Raw genomic sequence first — 6,109 nt, forward strand, 5'->3', positions numbered from 1 at the left:
GGAGGGCTTGAATAAAACGGCTCTCACTATGATGGGAGATGCCGCGCGTAACCTGCATGATTTTGACATAGTCATTCTGTCAATCATCATGAATGGCCGCTTCCATTTGGTTGTTCTTGATAATGATAAGCAAGAATACATGCACTATACTTCGGTCGAAAGTAAGGAGTATGAGAAAGACGCCTGAGAGATGGTAAGTGCTTTAATAACTAGAGGTTTATGAATAGTGCTCTCTTAGTCGAGATTCTAACATCAAATTTTAAATCTCGACAGAGGAGACTATTTGACTATTGTATCGATATGGACCTTGGCGAGTCGGTAACTATAACGTACCCCTTTATTCACGACACTGACACCCCAAGGCAGAAACGAGGAAGTGTCGACTGCGCTATCTATGTCATGATGTTTATCGAATAGCTACTCAACGATGAAAAGCTACGGCTACCGCAATTGGACGTCCCTTACTGGCGCTTAAAATATGTTACCCGCATACTTAAGGAAGGGAACGCAGTCGGCGTCACTGAGAAAGGGGATTCCTTGACCGGGGTGAAAAAAGATTAATTTGTAATTATGTAAAATAGAGTTACCATGTAAATAACATTGTATCTCAGTTAAATATCATTGTTTTTGTTTAAATATCATTGTCACTGTTTAATTTCTAATTTCTCTTTTTATATTCTTAATTTTCTATTTATCTATTAGAGTTACCATTTAAATAACATTGTGTCCCTGTTTAAATATCGTTGTCTCTGTTTAAATACTAATAGTTTCTGTTTAACTTTTTGTTTATTTACAATGCCTTTTTTGTTTCTCAAAATGTTTAAGTAAAACGTTTAAGAGACAATATCTTTGCTTAAATATCAATTGACACTCAAATAAGTTTGTTTCTTTTTAAATATTTGTTCATTTACAATGCCTAGTCGGGGACAATTTCATTTCAAGATCTACGATTGTGATCGGACGCATGGCAGCGGCTTCAACGAAACTCGCGGACCTCGGACGTTTGTGACTCAATCCTCTTTCATCTAGGATGCCCAGGTTGCCTTCTCGTCATAGGCGATCGCAAACGCAGTTCGTAATTTTCGTCTATAGGCTTCTCATTGTCGAGTATGGGGAATATAGCTTCCTTATACGCCAGTTTGTAATTATCGACGATGAAGTAGCCGCTAATAAATCGATAAACGTTGGTATTTGTCTACATTATTGCAGCACAAGCGTGTTTGCACGGGATACCATAAACTTGTCGTCTGCGACATGAGCAGGTTTTATTGACAAGATCAACAGAGTTGCTGCACTGGTCAATCACTTCATAGCGATCATCGACACAATGACCAACATGAAGATTTCGGCTTTTCTCAACAAGTATCTTTACCTTCGAATGTATGTCCGGGCATAAGTAGGTCTTCCATTTGTTCGCTTGCTCACGACGGTTGCATAACATGCGTATCAACTTGAACCTGTACAACGTAGAACACGAAGAAGTAAACAAGTTTAAACAAAGACTGTGATATTTAAAAAAAAACAAATATGTTTAAACGGTAGGATACGAAATTAAGCGAAGAGAAGGATACTTAAACACATACAATGGTTTTTGCACATAAAGGAAATCTTTTAAGGGATAAGTACAATTCTTAAGCGTTAAATAAAATCAACATTCGAATATCTTATGGAGTCGACCATTTTCGTCACCAGTAAATACCGAGCTTCTTTGATCAACGCATTGAACGACTCCGCGACATTTGAATATATCTGGCCCCAGCGTTCGCCTCTGAATAGATAATTTGACCAATGTGACATATCCGATTTATGAATCAACCACTGATAGGCTTCGGCTGATGTGGCCTGCAGTTCATTCACGGTATCATAGAATTCTTTAGCTGTGGATGCCCACGTAATACGAAAGTATATAGACCAGCACTCCTCCCTCAATGCCTTCCCAAGTCTGACATTGGCTTTCATAAAATTGGGCTCCAAGTGTGGAAGGCAGTTTCATGTGGGGAAAAAGGGAAGACTCTCGCAATAGCGTTCACAAGGCCCTTAGACCTGTCCGCCACGAATGTAATTATCTCTTGATAATCTCCTTCATCATATAAAGCATCACCTAACTTGGAAATGAACCACGTCCAATTGGCATCGGTCTCATTGTTGACAATACCGAAGGCGACATTTAAAAAGCCATTGTTTACATCTTTGCCTGTGGCACCCAATAGAGTACCCCGATACTTTTCAAGGAGGTGGGTACCATTGAGAAACAGCAACGGCCTACAAGCCCTCTTGAATCCCACGATACAAGCACTGAAAGAAAAGAATGTACGTTTAAAACGCTCAAAGTCTCTTTCCACAATCGCAATGCTGCCGGGGTTTGTCTCATTCACCTTATCCACGTACCAAAGCAACAAATAGTAGTTGGAGATGTCGGTGCCGTCGAGGATCACCCGAGCATGCTCTTTTCCCAACCAAGCCTGCTTGTATGAAATGTGGACACCATGTTCCCGCAACATGTCCTCCTGAATGTCGATGGCCTTGTACAAGGGCCAGTCCTTGAGCTTCTAAATCACTTATGCGCTTACCCATTTCTTGGAAACTTTCAAATGTGACGCCGATCAAATTCCACCACCGCAACTGTGTAACAGGTGCATTGTCTTGATTCTGAAAGTATTTTTATTATATTCCTTTGATGCATGAAGGCGCTATTGACAACCATTGCAACGCATTCCACAGTCACCCGGTGTTTTTTGTTCTTTAGGAATTTAAAGTCAAAATTCTGTTTAATTGCAAAATTTCGAAGTGCGTCATTGAAATATTCAACGCTTTGAAAACGTTGTCTGATATCCAACGACAACACTTCAGATTGATCTAATGAGGAAGGAAGGCGTATAATGTTAAGCGATAATGACAATAGTTAAACGTTAAATTAAATACTTAAGCAATTAACTAATAACGTAAAGGACTAGTATAATATGTTAACCAATGACTGGACATATTTAAACAATAATGACCCCGCATAACCGGAATAATTAAAAGAAAAGGAACTTACAACGAGTAAACCCTCGCTTTTCATTAGGATTCGCGAATGGCACATTTTTCTCGCCCTCGACGACAAGATCAACTACAAGACATTTGAAGATGGAATGGACGTGACACATCCGTCGGAAGTCAACATCGCTTTTCGATTGGGCAAACCGCTTTTATATCCATCCGTGTGATGAACTTAACCCCGACAAGAGAAACTTCGAGACCCCATCGCTCACATATCTCAGCCTAACACCAACTCCCAAGAAGTCTCGAGCAGTGAACATTAGCACTCTTCCCTCCCCGTCGAATCTAGCAATACCACAAAAACTCTCCATAATATATCGGGTCGAAAACCAAATCAGATAAAACCAAATGAAATGAAGAACAAAAAGAAGACGTAAGAAGAAGAAGTAGAAGATGTAAAGAACAAACAAAGCAATGTAAAGGCAAACAAAAAAAGTGCATTGTATGCGATAGAGGTTAGACTAGACGTGATGTGATTGGGCGGTATTTTTTTCCCTCCATCCCAAGGGCAAAAAGGGAAATATATGTCACCGTCATGAGGAAGACATATTGTCATCGTTCGAATGAAAGTTCTCAACTCAACATGAGTCTCTCGTAAACGCTAAGCTTTTTTTATGTTTAAACAGATACATATAGTGTTTAAAAAAACGGTTAATTGTTTAACTAAAAGTCTATATCATTTAAATAATATGTTATTGTTTAAATCGAATGCTTTCACCGACATCGCGCTGAAGATGGGTACCTCCCGGTCACTGCTTTAAACATCTTTACGTATTTTCTTAAACACCGCTGTCATTGTTTAAAGAGTAACTTGAGTAGTGTTTAACTTTTTTTCTATTGTTTACACCGCTGTCATTGCTTAAAGAGTAACTTTTTTCTTAAAACACCGCTGTCACTGCTTAAACATATTTACGTATTTTCTATTGTTTACAACGACGCTCTTTTGTTTCCCACATTGTTTGTTTTTACTAGGTCTATGTTTAAATTTTCGAAGTTCACAAACAAATAAGCTTGTTTCGCTTTTATTTATAAAAAGATTTACAACATTTACAACGTCCCGCTCGGACTTTGGACACTCACGACTCGACCCGTGATAACTAAACAAGTGTCTCAGACATTCGAACGCTCACACGGTTGCATAACATGCGCATCAACTTGAACCTCGCATAACGATAACATTAAAAAAAGGTTAAACAACACACATTCATGAAAAACGACTATTAATCAATGTGTCATGGTCGGACTTAAACGAAGATCCCGATAGTTAAACACGTAACGTAATAGTTGTACACTCGACGTAATGTTCTTAAATGGTAATGTAAAAGTCTCAAGTGATAAATATCAACCCCGCCTTTAAAGGATGTTTCCTCGATCTCCTCCTCTAGAGATCCTCCGCAATCACGAAAATACGTGAAAAAAATTTCTTTTCTTACCCAAGTCGAAATGCTCGCTTAATTGCTCGCCTCGCCATCCATCAACAAGAATCCTCCGTGATTCGTGCAATTATGAGAGCATTTTCGACTTGGGCGTGAAAAGATAGTTTAACTTGTTGCGTGATCAGCGCTAAACGATTCTCAAGATAAGGAAGAAGGTTCACGTAAAACATCCTTTCGGATAGAGTGGTCGTCCATGGGAAGAGGAGGACGAGGAGGAGGAGGAGGATGATGAGGACGACGAGGAATGGTCATGTCCATGGGGAGGGTTCTTTTCCGGTTATTTATGGTGTGAATTCCACAAGCAGTCGACTCTTCATATCCGAGAAAAAAAGTTAAACGACAAAGCGCCGATATCGATCGATGAGAATCGAATCGGTGTTCGAAAATTATGTTACTGCAGCATAAATTTTAATGCCGCCATTAATTCTTATGCACGGGATACCATAATCCCTGCCACCGCCACGTACACCCGGCCAAAGAATTCGGATCAAACGAAAAAGATCACCGCTTTTACGCAGAGACTTTGAGAATTTACACGTTAATATGAATAGTTATACATGTAAAGATAACGTTAAACGGAGATGGGAAGTATTACACTGGATATGACAATTATTAAACATATTAGTAAAATATTTAAACGTTAAACCAAGCAGTAAAAGTCCCTTCAAAAGGTCGAACACGATGCGATTTTGGCTGCTTTTCTTTCCCACCATTTTCGTGGCTAAAAATGGGATTTCACAACATGGACCCATTCTGAAGTGAACGGTAGGGGTAAAAGGGAAGTTAAACACTAACTGGAAGGGTCGTCCGGGTGTGCAAAAGTAGGAGGGGTTTTTGGGAAGCTTTTGAAAAATTACTAGGGTAGCAATGAATTTTACAACGAGAACTTTACAACGAGAAAAACTCGTTCTCAGTAGGATACGACAATGGTGCATCATCTGTCTCAACAACAAGATCTACTACACCGTGATTTCGAGACATGGAGTACACGCTGACACATGCTACTGAAGTCAACCTCATTTTCTATCAGATCGAACTGCTTTTATGTCCATCGGTGTGAGTAAACTTCACCCCGACTGCAGAAACATCGAGACCTCATCACTCACATATTTCTTACCCAACATCGATTCCCTGAGAAATCGCCACGAACATTAGCACTGGCCCCTCCCTCGTCAGATCGAGCAATAGCACAAAAACTCTCCATAATAAACCTGCATTTTTATACATTGTTACTCCTCCTACATAATGATCAAAGTGAAAGCAACGAAGAAATTCTCACCTTATCAGGAAACCGGCAGAACTCAAATCTAACAAACCAAATGAGGAGAAGAAGATGATGATGTGATGAGTCTTTTAAACTTTGTTTGACAAAAAGCAAGCATGAAGGCAAAAATGCAATATCAGTATGCATCAAAAGGTCTGACACGACGTGATCGGTAGCTTTTTTCCCACCATTTTGAGCCAGTAAAAATGAAATTTGCATAGCATTTGACCCATTTCGAAGTGAACGACAGATGTAGAAAAGTGAAGCTTAAACAATAACTGAAGGATTGTCCTAAGATGTGCAAAAGTTGTATGATTTGTTTGAAATATTTTAAATTCATTAGGGATAAACAGTAATTTTTCCTAAATGA

The sequence above is a fragment of the Dioscorea cayenensis genome, chromosome 4 (genome assembly GCF_009730915.1).
Source record: "Dioscorea cayenensis subsp. rotundata cultivar TDr96_F1 chromosome 4, TDr96_F1_v2_PseudoChromosome.rev07_lg8_w22 25.fasta, whole genome shotgun sequence".
Taxonomy (NCBI): domain Eukaryota; kingdom Viridiplantae; phylum Streptophyta; class Magnoliopsida; order Dioscoreales; family Dioscoreaceae; genus Dioscorea; species Dioscorea cayenensis.